Source organism: Pan troglodytes, chromosome 2 (genome assembly GCF_028858775.2).
Source record: "Pan troglodytes isolate AG18354 chromosome 2, NHGRI_mPanTro3-v2.0_pri, whole genome shotgun sequence".
Taxonomy (NCBI): Eukaryota; Metazoa; Chordata; class Mammalia; order Primates; family Hominidae; genus Pan; species Pan troglodytes.
Genome location: NC_086015.1, coordinates 200595602 through 200613878, shown reverse-complemented (window position 1 = coordinate 200613878; position 18277 = coordinate 200595602). Strand labels below are relative to the sequence as shown.

General features: G+C 46.8%; 1 long non-coding RNA gene across 1 annotated transcript in view; it reads left to right on the top strand.

Moving 5' to 3' along the window:
• Positions 1-18277, top strand: part of LOC134809635 (uncharacterized) — a 43585-nt gene that overhangs the window by 13177 nt on the left and 12131 nt on the right. The window contains exon 3 of the long non-coding RNA XR_010155902.1: positions 3118-3420. This is a non-coding gene — a long non-coding RNA (uncharacterized LOC134809635). The remainder of the gene's footprint in view (positions 1-3117; positions 3421-18277) is intronic.

Here is an 18277-nt window from a genome sequence, read left to right as displayed (position 1 = left end):
ATCCCCTCACTGAAATCTCAATGTCTATGACAGAGATGAAGGCTGAGGAATGTAACCACACCAGGATGGACCTTTTCATCAGATATCTGTCTCTCAGGGTCATTCACATTCCAAAGAGAATCATTTACAGATTAACTTTTGATCCACTCATTCTCCCTAATAATAATTCATTGATCCTCAAAAGAAATAACATGGCTTTTCAAATTAGATTCAGAAAAAAATAAGAAAGAATTACCTACATTTCCCATTTGCTCCCTCCCCTATGAAGAAAGTTACATAAACATCTGGATTCCATTGGGTTATTGGGTGATCATTCTCCTGCAAGTCCCCCATGCTACGCACAGTACAATGAATTTGTGTGTCTTTGTCTCTGATTCATCTGCCTTTTGTCAGTTGATTGTCAGCAAACCTTCAGATAGCAAAGAGGAAGTTTTTCTTTGTTCCCTACAGTGACAAAGTGTAGAGAAGAGGAAGTCATCTATAATCACATGATTAAATCATCGTCTTTTTTTTTTTTGAGAAGGAGCCTCGCTGTGTCACCCAGGCTGGTGTGCAGTAGCACAATCTCAGCTCACTGCAACCTTCACCTCCCGGGTTCAAGCGATTCTTCGCCCTCAGCCTCTTGAGTAGCTGGGACTACAGGCATGTGCCACCATGCCTAGCTAATTTTTGTATTTTTAGTAGAGACGGGGTTTCTCCATGTTGGCTAGGCTGGTCTCGAACTCCTGACCTCAAGCGATCTGCCCACTTCCGCCTCCCAAAGTCCTGGGATTACAGGTGTGAGCCACCTCCCCCAGCCAACCTCTTTTCTTTATAAATTACCCAGCCTCAGGCATTTCTTTTACAGCAGTGTGAGAATGAACTAATACAGTGCCCTCATGGAGCTCACATTCTAGTGGAAGGAAATAGAAAAAACATGTGGTATTTCAGATGCTGACAAGTGCTGTAAAGAAAAATAGAGCCAGGTAAGGAAGTGTCCAGCTTGCAGAGGACTCGTTCAGCCTTCACCGTCAGAGTCCCTGGATCTCCTTCTTGTCTCTGCCACAAGGGTTACCTGGGCCAAGCATTGGGGTGGGAGTTGGGGATGGGGGTGGGGATTAACCAGGAAATGAATTGGCTTAAGAAATGCATCTTGAGCACCCAGAGGGAGGAAATGCTGAGGGAGGGAGGAGGTGAGCTCGCCCACCCCATAGTACCTCCCAGCTCAGAACCCACACCCTCTGGGGCCCCAGTCAGTCCTTCAGCCTTCTTCAGCAGGCTTCTGTCTCTGTTTTTCTACCTGCTCACGTAGTACAATCCCTGCCTGAGTGTCTCGGAGGCCCAGGGGGCTGCTCTGGGGGGCTTCCTTCAGATGATCACTCGTTTTCACTTGCAATTTCACCTCATCAGCTATTCCCCCAGCTCCGCCCCAAACCCTTTGCCCTTATAGCCAAAGGCAGCCATGTTCTCTGTCACCAGCCCACCTCCTATGCTGCAGAGCTTTCACGGCTAAAGAGCTTTACTTTGCCACTCTCCTAACCATGCCCATGGTGGTTTCTCGTGCCTCCCTCTAGCAAAGCCAAGGAGTCGTCGTAAGGCAGGTCAGAGAAGGGAGCTTGATGAGTGGCGGGGGATGGGGAGCTGGGAGGTTGGTGATGTATTGCACACAGAACGGGCTGTAAGCCAGTGGTTCTTACACCTGACTATGCATCAATCACCTGCAGGGCTTGGTAAAATGGAGAGACTGCTTGGCCCCACCCCCAGTTTCTGATTCAGTAGATCTGGAGGGGGGCTCCAGAATCTGCGTGTCTAACAGGATCCCAGGCCATGCTGGTGCTGCTGATCCTGGAGCCACACCGAGACCCACTGCTCCAGGCCAGCTGGCAGGGCCGGCCAAGCTCACCCTCTGAGCCCCCGGCCTCTTCTTGGGCTCTCCCCTTCTAATCTATGGACCTTGCTCTTGCTTCACTTCCTTCCCTCGTCAGTCATCCGATGATTTTCTCCCCCCAGCCCCTGTCCCTCTAAAAAATGCTTCTGGAGTGTGATCTGAACATAAATTATACCAAGTTGCAAGTGGCTGGTCATCACTATCATCCCTTCCAGGAATATTTGAATTTTAACGGTCCAATAACCTGCAAAAACTTGGGTGGTGGACTTCAGGCATCTGCTAGTGAATGGTGGCTGTGTTCGGGGGCTCAGAGCCTCTGAAACTGTGTAGGTGGCCACTTATCCTACACTCTCTGTGTGCCTGTGGGGGAATGTCTCCTACCCAGCCTGGATAAGAATTTAAATTCCACGTCCCTCTTCTTCAGAAGCAGTGAGGCAGAGACGCTGCTACTGAAGAGGATATCAGCTAATGTCAGTAATTAAATCCCCCAAGGAGACCGGAGTCTCTGTGTCTTTTGTGTTCTGGGAGTGGCTCTTGCTTCAGAGGGAAGAAAGAAAATCTGTTGAGACAGACTCTGGTTCTCCTGCTGAGGGAGGCCCCGCTGTGGTTGCATCAGGGTCCAGGTCTCTCCTTGAAGAAGAAACTCAACCAAATTTTCAAAATTAAGGCCACAGCTCCCCACCTCAGGTTTAAAATGAAAGAATGGGAGGGCTTAGAAGTTGGACAGGGATACATAAGGAAGAGGCCGGAAAAGAAGGCAAGCCATGAGAGTTCAACCATGGCCAAATTGCCCATCTGTCCAGAACTTCTCCCTTGAGCACTTGCCCTCTAGTCCTGGGAGGCAGTATTTGGCCTCCCTGCCTCTTATCCTACTCCTGAGAAGAAACAGCTCCTGGAAAGAATAAAACACTGGAAGGAGAAGGAGCAGAAGAAGGAACAGGGCCTGCTGGGTAGGCAGAGGGTGTTGTCCATCCAAGTTGACTTAGGAGGACAGCAATCTGGCACAGGTTGGCCAGCACTGGCCTAGGAGCCAGAGGCCTCCGTTCTTGTCTTTGTGTGGCCTGGAACAAGTCACTGTCCTCTCCACTGCCCTCCAAGGCATCGGCTGAGACAACCTCTGGGTGTCCCTTCAGACTCTGAAATCTTAGCACTTCTTCTACCATCATCATTTGCCATGAGAGGTGCATGAGAGGTAAGAGTGGGTTCATCAGAACTCTTCCGATGACCTTCATTTTTTCCATCTCTTCCAGCCTCGGATGGAATTGCACTCAAGGACGTGTCTGCGTCAAAGCTTTTCTCCAAGTTCGTCTTCAGTTGCTATTTCTGAAGCCACATCACACCCTGAGAAACTCCTCCCTTTTCCTCTACCCTGCTTCTCCCCCCGTCTGTCTCCTTCTTGTCACTTTTAGTTGGTTTTGCACGGGAACTCTGAGGCCATCCCAGCTGCCCTTGTCCGCCCGTGAGAATCCCCTTCCACAGCGCCTCAAGAGCAGGATGGAAGTTCCAAGAGTATGAATTCATTTCATGACATGTACCTTTTGCAACATACCCTGGTAAGTGTGCATGTGACAGTGTGCACGTGTGTGTATGGACATTTTGGGACCGTTATAAAATGGCAGTTAAGAGCTCAGGTTTGGCTGGTTGTGGTGGCTCATGCCTATAATCTCAGCACTTCGGGAGGCCGAGGCGGGTGGATCACCTGAGGTCAGGAGATTGAGATCAGCCTGACCAACATGGTAAAACCCCATCTCTACTAAATACAGAAAAAAATTAGCTGGGTGTGGTGGCTCACGCCTGTGATCCTAGCTACTCAGGAGGCTGAGGCAGGGGAATCCCTTGAACCCGGAGGCAAAGGTTGCAGTGAGCTGAGATCGCGCCACTGCACTCCAGCCTGGGCGACAGGGCGAGACTCTGTCTCAAAAAAACAAAAGCAAAAACAACAAGCAAACAAACAAAAAACAGCTCAGGTTTTAGAGCCATACACACCTAGTTTACATTCTGCCCCAGCCACTTAGATAGTTATGTGACATTGGGCAAACTGCCTAACCTTTCTAAGCCTCAGTTGGCTTACCTGCACATTGATAATACACACCACAAGAGCTTGCTGGGGGCCACTGCCTGCTTCTTGAAGATAACAGTTGTTTCTGAGATATCAGAAAGTTCCATCAGTGTCTTGGCCAGGCGTCCTCTCTTGTAGATAGTAGCACTTCCTCCTACTGTGGCTATCTCAGTGTAGGCCGCCTTCCCGTACCCCCCCGACAACACCTGGAATTCTGAGCCAAAGGCCCCCAGATAGGATGACATCTTAGCAGCCAGTGGGTAGAAGTGAGCCCTCTCCTCCGGACCCACTGACTCTTCAGGCCCCACAGGCTTACACATCAGGCACATGTAGATTTCTTTCCTGAAGGATCAGGGTGATTTCATAGAGTAGCAACAGAACCTAGAGCACGCATCTACTTAGAATTTTTCCTGAATCTCACAACGACAGACTTAGATCTTTGTAAGGAGAGCCTAATTGGAGTCCCCCTCCACTCCTACATGTTTGGACCTCAAGTACAAAGGCATGCTGTCCTCTTTGGTCTGTGCAGGGCCTGCTTTTGTGTTCATTATTTATGTTTATTCTTCCATGCACCCCTCCCATTCTCCTTCCCCCCATAGGCAATTATGGATTTAGTATATATCCTTTTGTATATTTCTTGCAAACCATATGGTGGTATTTTCATGTGTTTTTGTTGTACCTAAATGGTGTTGTCTCACATAGTGCATTCTTTCCCTCCCTCCTTCCACCCAGCACTCTGCCTTTAAGATCCATCCACATTGCCGTGTGTTGTTCTAGCCAGCTTTCCCTCTTCACTCTCCCCGTGACACACTCTGGGTGACTTTCAGTTTCCCCGCCACGAGTAACAACATGGCAATGAGCACCCTCCAAAAGCACTTCTGCTCTCTCCTAACCGGACTCACCTGCTCTCAGGTTGGTCCGTGCAGTCTCTAACTTTTGAGTCTGAAAACTCACAAAGCGCTGTCTCTCTCTTAGATTTTTCTTGCGTCATGAAGCCCACAGTAACACCCAGGCAGCATAGGAATGAGCGTTAATGTTTGTTCCACCTTTTTTCTCCTGGGGCCCCAGGGAAGAGGCTTCTAGACCTCTGGTCTCAGACAATAAGAGCCTCTTCTGTGAGTTTTTGTATCAGGCTCAGGTTGCTTTCTTCGTTTGATTGAATAAAGAAAGCATGTGTTCCAAAGGCAAACACGTTTCCCCCCTCAGAAACAGTACAGTCTAAAGCCATAAGGAATCTTTCCTTCATCAACCACACATTCACCCTGCCCTTGGAATCCTGTTGAGGAGACTTGGGTCTCATTTTGTCGGTGGGGAGTGAGGAGAAGGCTCAGGGAGTTCTGCTGATGCTTCAGAAGAGCTACTCTTGATTTTCATGGCTGCTCTGAGCTCATACATGAGGAAAGGCATAGGCCTCCATTAATTTTTTTCATCAGTAATTGTCTTCTAGTCAAGAAGAGCTTCATGGTTTGCCAGTTCCTCGCAAACAGGAGCTTTAATAGGACTGAACGCTATTCACTGAATGCCGTCTATTCCTAGTGGGCAAAGTTGTATGGGTTTCCCGACATCTTCATTGTCCTTGTCCATCTTCTTCGCTCAGGCCACTTCCTCAACTTTCTCAGTCAAACCGTCTCTTTTTGGGGGGTCCAGAGGTGCTGCACAAGACTCAAGGAGCTCTACACCAGGAGCCAGTGGTCCTGGCCTGGACCCCGACCTGTCTCCATGGCTTGTGTGATGCTGAACTACTGGTTGAAACTCTCAAAGCCTCCATTTTCTTGTTAAAAGACAGGTGGAGTAAGGTAGGGAGTAGTGTTGGAGATTTAAGGCCTTCTGAGTTTTTTTTTTTTTTTTTTTTTTTTTTTAGACAGGATCTTTCTGTGTCACCCAGGCTGGAGTGCAGTGGGGCAATTACAGCTCATTGCAGCCTTGACCTCCCTGGTCAAGCAATTCTCCCACCTCAGACTCCCAAGTAGCTGATTCTACAGGCATGCGCCACCACAGCTAGCTAATTTTTAAATTTTTTTGTAGAGATGGGGGTCTCACTATGTTGCCCAGGCTGGTCTTGTACTCCTGGGCACAAGTCATCCTTCCATCTTGACCTCCCACAGTGCTGCGATTACAGGCATGAGCCACCGCACCCGGCCATCTTTTGGTTCTTCACATCTGTGTTTTTGCAAAGGCTTTGGTATTCCTTTGCCATCTGCCTTCTCCCTCCCCACTTTAACTTTGCCCCTTTCTGATCCAACCCTCCACCAGCCCCTCTTGCCTCTCTAGCTCCCAGCCTTCACCTCTCACCTCTCTCCCCTGTTCGTTCTCAGATACATTTTCTCCTAAGAAATGTTCATACCCTGCTAGCCTCCTTCACGGAAACGACTGTTCTCGGTATGCAGGGTCTCCCCTCCTCTCCTGACCTCTCCTGACCCTCCTCTCAGTCACACAATCCTCTGAGGTTTTTATCAAGTAAGTGGAAGCCGAGTGCTTTGAAGTAACTTGATTTGCCCTGAAACCACCTCAAATTCTTGAGGCTTCTCTTGATCAGGAGTAATTCTGGGCTACCCTGGAGCTCTCATGGTCATACAGGATCACAGGCTACCCCAGAGTCCTCTAGGTCTTCCCCAGATCTGTTTCTTAGGCTAGGAGAAGACAGGAACCAACAAATCTCTTCTATGGCAGATTGCTATGCCTCTCACCCTTTCCCCCGTCAAATCAAGCCCACAAGGATTTCTTTTTTTCTAAGAACTGTAGGCTACCACCTCTGCCTAGACTCACTCATGTATCCTTTCTTTTTTCTTTTTATTTCTTTTCCTTCCTTCCTTCCTCCTTCCTTTCTTTCTTTCAGACAGGGTCTCACTTTGTCATCTAGGCTGGAGCACAGTGGTGTGATGTCAGCTCACTGCAACCTCCGCCTCCCGGGCTCAAGCTATCCTTCCACCTCAGCCCCCTAAGTAGCTGCAACCGCAGGAGTGTGCCACCATGCCAGGCTATTTTTTGTGTGTTTTTGGTAGAGATGGGGCTTCCTCATGTTGCCCAGGCTGGCATGCATCCTTTCATGCATTCACTTACTCATCAAACATAAGGGGAAATAGCTCAAGGATTCCAAGATGGGTATGCGCAAAGACCTGGCCTTCCAGATAATGATGACTGAAGATCTGGAGACAGGGCCCATCCCCTTCTAACACACACAGTGGTGGAAAAATGGGACTAGAGGCCGAGTTAGAGTTAGGGGAGGTTTTGCCTGAAGCCTTTTGCTGAAGCTGTGATCACTCCATTGCAAGGTTGTTTGCAAGTACACGCATTCCTTCTGACACAGCAGCATATACAGCAAAGCATGAAAATCAATAGGACGAGAAAGACCAAGGATTGTGCAGTGATAAATAGGTGTATTTATCAGCTTGCCCTTCTGTCTGAGCTCCCTGTCTTTCCAGGCCACCTTGCCCTCCTTTTCTCTCTAGAACCCATCTTGCTGCAATTCACAGGGGACAGTAAGAGGGTGGAAGACATCCCTGAGGGGACTTAGTGCATTACACATGGGGACCCCCACCATGACTTTGCCTAAGTCAAGCAGCGAGATGTCCTGTCTTCTTATGATGTCATACGCTGAAGTATTCTTTCAAACTTCTTGTTATCTTGGAAGCACATCCATTTGCTAGATATCTTTTTGGTTTGTTTGTTTGTTTGTTTTTTGAGACAGAGTCTTTCTCTGTCACCCAGGCTGGAGTACAGTGGTGTGATCTCGGCTTGCTGCAACCTCCACCTCCCAGGTTCAAGTGATTCTCTTGCCTCAGCCTCCCAAGTAGCTGGGATTACAGTGGGCCACCATGCCTGGCTACTTCTTGTATTTTTAGTAGAGATGGAGTTTCACTATGTTGGCCAGGCTGGTCTCGAACTCCTGACCTCAAATGATCTGCCCACCTTGGCCTCCCACGGTGCTGGAATTACAGGTGTGAGCCACCCAGACTAGATATCAATTTTTAGTTCTGAAGACACCCCAATTATTTGGTGTCACGAGTAGTCATAACACTAGACCATATTTTAAGGAACTCTTAGATAAAGAAAGACCAAATACTTGATAAAGATATGTAATGCAGTGGCAAATTTATGTACAACTGCTCAGAGGTGAAAAGAGTATGTGGAGGTTGTTCTATGACTGGCCTAATCTTTCTTGAGAGTCCTCTCCCTGTTGTACAGTGCAAGTAAAGATCATGAGCACTTGACAATCAACAGTAACTCATTTGACTTCAGTTTTGAGAGGCTCACTGGGGCAAATGCTCAGAAGTGCTGATTTCTCTCCCGTCCCCCTGTTCTGCCCCAAGATGGCAGCAGGGTGGATGGGGAGTAGCCTTGGAGTTCTTGCTTGTCCTGTGCTGGCCTCTGGGTCTTTGTGGGTTCCTGTTGCTGGCCAGGTATTTGATTGGTTTATGATTTCCACAGTGGACCTTGTGGTTCAGTCAGTGCCTAGCGCACCCCCTTGCTGACTCAACACCTTCTGAGTCTCAGCTACATACCCCTCCAGCCTAAGACCACCCTATTCCTCAACGTGGATCCCGCATGTGAGGCCCATTGGCTTTTGCCTCAATGACCATCTCTATGTCCCAAGGGGTACATAGGAACCTCTGGGCTCTTCCATAGGGAACCTATGCTCCCTTGCGGGAGCATTGACACAGGCCTCTCCCCGCCTCATCACCATATGTGACCATTTTTCACTCTTAGTATGGCTACCCCCTCTTAGTGGTGGGGCCCTGCAAGCTGATCTCACAAATGCCACCGTGGAATGGAAGGCGTGTTAAAAACAAAAAAAAAAAGTCTTTGCTTTTGCTTTCCCCCAAGACTACCTAACAACCCCTAATCCTAATCCACAGTCTTGGATTTCAAGCTTGGGGGTGGGGCTGGGGGGCCAAAAATCTCAGGTCTGTTTCCTTCCCCTATTTCTCTCTTTTCCTTCTCGCGGTGCCCACTGGAGCAAGAAGGGGAGGCTCTCACCTCTTTGCTTTGTGTTATGTCTTCCATCGTCCATAGGGCAGTGACCCTCATGGCTTGGCCACAAGAAAAGCAGGCATCTTCTCTAAACTATGGAAGAAATCATGAGGTGGGGCCCCCAGTCTTTTGGTATGGGAGATGCCAAACAAACAGGAAATAAAGACACAATTGCACTCCTTTACTATCTCCCAAATAGCTCCATTATGTTTTACATTTATGTATGATTCCTAGTCTTTCTCCAGATGAGTATTGTTGTCTAGGAAGACATAAATGTTAGGCAGATAATATATATTTTTAATTTCTACTCTATGAAAGTCACTATACTGGGGAAGGGGAAAACAAATGATAAGACATGGTCTCAGCCCCCAAGAAACTAACATTCTATGAACTGTGATAAATGTAAACCAGGAACGGAGGTGCAGCAGGAATTGTAAATGCTTGCATGGTGCAGTGCAACAGCTGACGCAAGAGGACTTGGTGTGCTTTGAATGAGATGCAAATTGAACGGGGATTGAAGAAGTCACAGATGACTAAAATGACTAGGATTTCAAGACTGGATGTCAGGAATATGGAGGTTTGGAGGTGATCTGGTTTGGTTTTGTATGCTCTGCTGCTAGAATTGTAGCTCTAATTGCTCACCACACACCAGGCCTCGTTCCTGGCTGCTCCTCGGAGTTCAGTGCACATGAGGCTGATGCGTGGATTTGCCCCCTACATGCCTGACTGGTTTTTAAAGAGAAAACAAGTCTATAGCAAAACTTGACTCTTTCAGGGTTTGCCAAAAAGACAAAAATGGCTTTTGAAAACCCAGAGCTTACCTCCCCTTTTCCCAGCTAACTACCTTCATCATTGACAGCAGCAGCAACAGCTACAGCTACAGCTTAAGATACAGCTATAGCTCAAACAGCCCCAGACATGGATTATGGAGAGCCAGCAGGGCTCCACTCTAACCCCAGACACGGATTATGGAGGGCCAGCAGGGCTCCACTCTACCCCCAGACATGCATTATGGAGGGCCAGCAGGGCTCCACTCTAACCCCAGACATGGATTATGGAGAGCCAACAGGGCTCCACTCCAACCCCAGACATGGATTATGGAGAGCCAACAGGGCTCCACTCTAACCCCAGACACGGATTATGGAGGGCCAGCAGGGCTCCACTCTAACCCCAGACATGCATTATGGAGGGCCAGCAGGGCTCCACTCCAACCCCAGACATGGATTATGGAGGGTCAGCAGGGCTCCACTCTAACCCCAGACACGGATTATGAAGAGCCAGCAGGGCTCCACTCTAACCCCAGACACGGATTATGGAGGGCCAGCAGGGCTCCACTCTAACCCCAGACATGGATTATGGAGAGCCAACAGGGCTCCACTCTAACCCCAGACATGGATTATGGAGAGCCAACAGGGCTCCACTCCAACCCCAGACATGGATTATGGAGAGCCAACAGGGCTCCACTCTAACCCCAGACACGGATTATGGAGGGCCAGCAGGGCTCCACTCTAACCCCAGACATGCATTATGGAGGGCCAGCAGGGCTCCACTCTAACCCCAGACATGGATTATGGAGGGTCAGCAGGGCTCCACTCTAACCCCAGACACGGATTATGAAGAGCCAGCAGGGCTCCACTCTAACCCCAGACACGGATTATGGAGGGCCAGCAGGGCTCCACTCTAACCCCAGACATGGATTATGGAGAGCCAACAGGGCTCCACTCCAACCCCAGACATGGATTATGGAGAGCCAACAGGGCTCCACTGTAACCCCAGACACGGATTATGGAGAGCCAGCAGGGCTCCACTGTAACCCCAGACACGGATTATGGAGAGCCAGCAGGGCTCCACTCTAATCCCAGACACGGATTATGGAGAGCCAACAGGGCTCCACTCTAACCCCAGACATGGATTGTGGAGAGCCAGCAGGGCTCCACTCTAACCCCAGACATGGATTATGGAGAGCCAACAGGGCTCCACGCTAAAGAGGGGAAGGAAGATGGAAGATACTCTCTTTAGGAGCTGGTGGTGAAGCCAGGAGGCCCAGCACTCGGCGGTGCATTAATGCAACAAGTATTTATTGAGTGCCTACTATATACTAGGCTCTGTTCTAGGCATTGAGAATACAGTGGTAAGAGAGAGAGACAGAAAAGGACTACATTCTAGTAGAAAATATAAACAATAAATAAATAAAAAACAAATATAAACATGAACTATAAAAATATCAGAGTGGTAAGTGCTATGCAAAAAATTAAAATAGAGTGATGGGCTAGAGAGAAGTTGAGTGGCCCCTTTGGAGGAGTTGGTCAGCGAAGTTCGGCAAAAAATATAATACTTCTCGTGGGCTTCTGAGTTGAGCATAACTAACTCTATACTTATTATTGAAGTAAATTATATTACTTGTCTCCACATGCCTTAGAGCTTTTGTGTGTATTTTTTTCTGACATTTACAGTTTGTAAAGTATTTAGCAATAATTTAATAACAGGCCACGCTTGTTTTCTCTTAAGCTTCTATTATATTGGATTAAGATAGTCCAGTCTACTTCCAGTAGAAGTGGATGGAGTGAAAGACGTTGCTTCTTTGGCTCAAACTGCAAATAAGTCTGATAACCTTGCATAGAGAGCAATTTCCATGAAGAAAAATGCGGGAAGCAATCAATTCATTAAAGGAGGAATCAGAGGAAAGGAAATGAGGGCATTGGATATAGGAAACAGGGACCACAAGTTGGGAGCAATCTTCTCATTCTACTTGATGGGAACATTATACCTCCTTTCTTGTCTGTCATTTAATGGAGCTAATACTGAGCCATGGGTCATTTCCCCGTAAAACAACCTCTTGTTTTCTCTGAAAGGATCCTCTCAGGAATACACAATGCTTAATAGCCTTGCTCAGACACTCAGTCTAATGGTGACACCCTAAAACAACAAGCATATTGGCAATTGCAAACTAAGGTTTCTGAGACTTTACAGAAAGAATCACCAATAAGAGAGTAACAAGCCCAAGGAAAGGTCAGCTCATGCCAGTTTGGAGGCTGGCCTATTCCCGCCGAGTAGGCAGATGCAGCCATCTCCTCCCCGAGGGAGGACCACTAATGAGCTCAGCTCTGTGATTTAAAGAGCTATCGATTTGTCCGTGACATTCAAGTATTTCTGAAGAACAGGGTTTGAAATATGCTGTTTCATAGCATTTTACCCCAAATGGCCACATCGAATAGAGATTGGAATAATATACAGAAATGAAAGGAGCCGTATTCCCTTAAACCTCATTATCCTTTTGATTAGCCAATTCACATTCTGTTCAACATTCTGCTTAATTTGCTTTTTCTGTATGGTGAGATCAATAACTTTAAGTGTTGTTTCTCGAAGTTCCTATTACCGGTGGGAGACTCAGCAAGTTAACAGTCACCACGTGTAATATCAGTAGCTTAAGTGCACAATACCTAGCTGGGCATGGAGGCGCATGCCTGTAATCCCAGCTACTTGGGAGGCTGAGGCAGGAGAATTGCTTGAACCTGGGAGGCAGAGGTTGCAGTGAGCTGAGATCACACCACTGCATTCCAGCCTGCACGACAGAGTGAGACTCCATTAAAAAAAAAAAAAAAAAAAAAAAAGTACAATACCAAATGGGAGGGATCTGAAGTGATTCTTCCTTTTGTCTTCCCTGTGAGAGGGACAATTTGCTGACTTCTGAGGGGAATATCTAGGGGAGGATTTGTAAAAGTCATCTTCTAGTATAAAGAGATACTTGTGTTTTGGCTTCTCAGAGGACTAGAGCCCTCATTGCCAAGCGGAGACAGGAGACTATGTGGAGAGAGGAGACTAGTTAAGTGGAGAGAGTTATGTGGAGAGAGGAGACTAGTTATGTGGAGGGAGGAGACTAGTTATGTGGAGAGAGAAGACTAGTTATGTGGAGGGAGGAGACTAGTTATGTGGAGAGAGGAGACTAGTTATGTGGAGAGAGTTATGTGGAGAGAGGAGACTAGTTATGTGGAGAGAGGAGACTAGTTACGTGGAGAGAGTTATGTGGAGAGAGGAGACTAGTTATGTGGAGAGAGGAGTGCTCGTTGGCTAAAGGAAGACACCTTCTTCATGCTGTTTGGGTCAGTCAATAATAGGAAGAGTTTCTGCTTAGCAGGGAGCTAAAGCTGAGGTTTGACATAGCAGAGCTGCCGTATGTGAAAATGGAGGTGGGAGTAGTGGCGGGCAAGCCCTCTTCCCAGCCCAGCCCACAGCCCCTTCTCAGAGAATCAACTCCCTGTCTCCCTGCTGAGTCCCCTCAGCACTCACTCCCTTAACCGTCTGCCACAGCTGGTTAGATCGTGAGCAGGCACGTAACTCCAGCTGGTCCAGTCAGACACGTTCTGACCTAGGAATGTAAAATTGGGTCTCGGAAACTTAGATTTTTTTTTTTTTTTTTTTGAGATGGAGTCTCGCTCTGTCATCCAGGCTGAAGTGCAGTGGCACAACCTAAGCTCTGCTGACCGCAATCTCTGTCTCCCAGGTTCAAGTCATTCTCCTGCCTCAGCCTCCTGAGTAGCTGGGATTGCAGGCATGAACCACCACACCTGGCTAATTTTTGTATTTTGAGTAGAGACAGGGTTTCACCATGTTGGCCAGGCTGGTCTTGAACTCCTGACCTCATGATCCACCAGCCTTGGTCTCCCAAAGTGCTGGGATTACAGGCATGAGCCACCGTGCCCAGCTGGAAACTTAGGTTTCTGATAAGCACTTGAACTATGGGTTGGTTATTGCTATGGTTTGAATGTATGTGTACCTCCAAAACTCAACTGTTCAGATCTAATACCCAACGCGATCGTATTAAGAGGTAGGGTCTTTTGGGAAGTGATTAAGTCATGAGTATTCTACTCTCATGAATGGGATTAATGCTCTTATCGAAGAGGTTGAAGAGGGCACCCTAATCCCTTTTTGCCCCTCCATCTCTTCTGCTGTATAAGAACACAGTTCATCGTTTTTGCTGCCTTCCACCATGCAACAAGGCTTCATCTTGGAAGCAGAGAGCCAGCCCTCACCTGACACTTAATCTGCTGACATCTTGATCTTGAACTTCCCAGCCTCTAGAACTGTGAGAAACAAATTCCTATTATTTACACATTACCCAGTCTAAGATATTTTGTCACAGCTGCACAAACAGACTGAGACAGATAAAAAGCTAGTATCAAGGCACCCATGTTCAGACATGGTTAAGTGAGCAAAGAAAGATAATAATGAAAGCAAACGCTTGCAATGTGCCTGGCACTGTTCAAAGAACTTTACATATATTGATTCAATCTCACAACAATCTTATGAGGTAAAAGTACCATTGTTATCTTTATTCCCACTTTACAAATGAGGAAACTGAAGAAGAGAAGCTTAAGGAACTTGCCCAGAGTCACCAATAACTAAGTCGTGGGGCTGGCATTTAGCACCCTGGCTTGGAGACTGCCCTTAATCACATACCACATGCTAAACTGTTCTCTGGAGAGAGAGAGAGAGATTGAGAAGGCATGTGCCTTAGAGAGCCAGAAATAAAAGACAATATAGCTCTAGAGAGAAAGAGATTTGGAGAGACAAGCCAGTCTGGCTCTTGTCAGCTTTGCAGTTTCTGGCATTAATTCCTATGAAGCCTGGCCTCATTTCCTGTCTTGGGGCTCCACCAGATCCCTCTATTTCTAATCAATGTTCTTTTTTGCTTATGTTAGCTTGAATGAGTTCTGTTCATTGCAACTAAATGCTCTCTGACTCAAGAAGTTGGAAAATGAAGGAATATTTTCCAATAGGGGGTCTGCTAGAATTGTGTTATGTTAATCAGCTACAGAAGTATGTGAGAGATGTTTTAATTTTGCTCTTTTAAAAGTTCACACAGTATACTAAGCAAGGATGATCTAATTGCTTTTATAGCCAAGAGTAAGTGATTCTAATTTGTCCTGTCTCTGTCCAGTGACTGGGACCAATGCAGTCATGGCTGCCCTTCCGTCTGGTGGAATTGGAACTGAATTACAGGGATAGAGTTTTGGAATGGGAGTAAATTAAGAACCAATCAATCAGAAGAAGGGTATAGATGATGTATCCGTAATGAGTCTTAATTTTTATTTCTTAGTTAATGGGTTTTAATTATTGCATGAGTTCTCCATTGCTGCATTACAAATCGTCTCAAAAAACTCAGTGGCTTAAAAAAATCATTTTATTATCTTTCATGGTTTCTGTGGATCAGGAATTCAGACAGGCCAAAGCAGAGATGGCTTGTCTTTGCCCCACAATATCTGGCACCTCAGTTGGGTGTGGCTGAGGGCTGGAATAATCTGGGGGCTGCCTTCCGCTCATATGTCTCGCTCTGGTGTGACTGTTCGCTGGGACCTCGCTTGGGCCATCATCCAGAATACCTACATTTGACTTCTTCATGTAATTTCTCACATGACCTAATGGGTCTTCCCCATAGCGTGGCTGCTGGGTTCTAAGAACAAGCATCCCCAGAAAGAGCCAGATAGAAGCTGCATCACTTTTCATGATCCAGCCTTGAAAGTTGCATGGCATTCCTTCTGCCACAGTCACAAGCCTGCCCACCCTAGGAGGTGGGAGTGGAGATCCCACATTTTGAGGGGAGAAATGTCAGAGTCACATAGTTAGAAGATAACATTGGATGGGAGTTGTTGTTGCAGACATCTTTGGAAACTAGCATCACGGCAAAATACAATGACAAATGTTGACTTAAAAAAATACATTGTGTGGAAGCCTATAAGCCTCCTATTTCTTTAAAAAGCAGAGCACTTGGTAAAGTTTTAAGTAGCCTGATTATAATTTTCATCACTTGAAAGAAACAAGTAACAGCAAGAGGACCAGCAAAGAACTGTGAGTGATGTGAAAATAATAAGAGCTTGGGCCAGTGTCCATCCTATTAAAGCAGGATGTGTGTCTTCAGACTTACAGACTTGAGGAAAGCAGATTTCAAAACATTCAAAACAGATGATCTCATAGTGAGAACCTCTGAGAGGGAGTATGGCTAAAAAAGGATGGCTCTAAAAATAAAATTCAGAACCTAAAATTGCAAATGATCCTAATGAGGAAGAAAAGAGACATCCAAAGAAAACAGCATTTCTGCTGATGAGCGCCAATTTGAAGAGAACACACACAAAGATGGAAGGAGGGGCACAAAATCAAGGGTGTATACAGAAGAATGTCACAAACTCTTACGAATCTCAGAGGAAATCAAAAGCATAGAGAAGGTTGACGTTTCAAGGGTTGAGGGAAGCTAAAGATAAATCATCAAAAAGACCTGTTTGACTGTGTGTAGAAGAACAGGGAAAGAACAGGCATAATCCACTTTCAAACCATAATATCATCTGTTAAAACAACTAGTTAGCCTACTAGATGATGACACAATACGTCTGGAAGAAAGAAAAGCTTCAATGCAAACACAATTTTGTAACATTTCCTACAAGTGACAGAGAGAACGTCAAATGAGTTCCCTAGCAGCCCCAGAGGGACCAAGCTCTCTAGGAGCCGAATTTCCTTTGTGGGGCAACGTATGTGGAGACCTAAGGCAGCAGTTGGGGTAGCAGAGGGCCTTCTTTTTTCTTTTTTTCTTTCTTTCTTTTTTTTTTTTTTGAGACAGAGTCTTGCTCTGTCGCCCAGGCTGGAGTGCAGTGACGCGATCTTGGCTCACTGCAACCTCCGCCTCCCAGGTTCAAGTGATTCTCCTGCCTCAGCCTCCCAAGTAGCTGGGATTACAGGCGCTTGCCACCACACCTCACTAATTTTTTTTGTGTATTTTTAGTAGAGATGGGGTTTCACCGTGTTGGCCAGGAAAGTTTTGATCTCCTGACCTCGTGATCTGCTTGCCTTGGGCTCCCAAAGGCCGCAGAGGTCCTGCTGAGTCAGGGTATCTGGCTTCAGGATGTGGCTTGAGCAGGTGACTCTGGGTGAACTGGGATTGTGCTGCTTCTCTGTTTAAGATTCTTTTATACCACAGTGGGAGAGTCTTAGATAATTTTTCAAGTCCCTTCAAAGGAGAAGATGCCAGGATTTGGGGAGCTTGTGTGTTTCATCTCTGTGAACACCCTGTCATGGAGGGTCTGCACTAACTAGTGTGCTGGGTCCATGCTGAATAGAAGAGGGAAGTAGGCCTGGAGAGTCTCAGAGTAATGGCGGCTTCCTGGTGCTCCTGCTCCTACCTAACTCTTGGTGTTTCCTTTCAGGACTAGGTGGGGAGTCTCTGGGGACTGAGGCACTTCCAGCCCTCAAATAAGTATTCCCAGGAAATGTACCTTCACCCCCAAGTCCTAAGCAGATCCCAGCATGTCCAGGCAAAAGTAGGGAGTTGTATTGAGAACAAATGAACAAATGGATGAGGCTGTGACCCGAATTGATGCCACACACCTTGCAGCTTCTTCCCGCCTCCCTCAGCTCCCTGATGTCTCAGACTCAGAGTTTAGGGGGAGCTTCTGATGCTCTGGATGGGGACTATTACTTGGGTGGGAGGGAAGGGAAGGTTTACTGATACATAAACATGATCCTAGCAACTTGTAGATGTTAACTAAAACTGTGCACAGAAGATCAGAGAATTTCTCTTTTGAAGGCTGGAGGGAAGACAGAGCAAGTTTGTCTCCTCTGCTGCCAGAACAGAGCGGGGCACCCTGAGTTTATCCCATCTTTGTCCTGGTCTGTTCCTATTGACAAGAGAGGCTCCAGGTCTCACCCCCTGCCCCCCAGGGAGGAGGGTAAGCCCACTGCACTGGGGTTTCTAATTTCGGGGTTAATCCCTTCCTTCCATGCCAGGCAGGAGGGTGGGGAGACCCCTCTATCCAAGTCTTTGATCTGGGTTGGAGCAAAAGGGAAGGACTTCTATGAAACTGTCAGGGAGATGGGAAGGGGGCTTGAAAGAGAGGTTGTAAACGGGCAGTTCACCTTTGATCACCCGCCCCAGATCCTTTTTATAGCCCAGGATTATGGGTTTAGAAGTGCGCTTCGTGTGTCCCCGAAGGAATCGTGTGGCTTAAGGACATTGTTCTTAAAGTTCTTACATTGTTCTGAAAGTTCAGAGAGACTGCACACAAAGGACTTTCGTTTTCATTAAAAAAGGAGAAAGAAAAAAGAAAAAGAAAACATCAGCTCAAATCATGCAGCGATCCCTAAGTTAGTAATAAACTGGAAACCCAGTCTGTTTCTTTCCATGTAATAGGATACTTTCTGGCCTGGTAATTCCACTAAAATCTATTAAATGATGAAGGTACAAGATATATTTTTATTCCCCATTCCCCTGCCACCCAGACAAAAGAAGGAATTTGCTGTCTATTATTGCTAGATTTTTATTTCCTGCTGTTAAAACGTCAGAGAAACAGAAGCTTAATTGTCTGAGTTTTGTCACTTGGGTATAAAGAGATGTT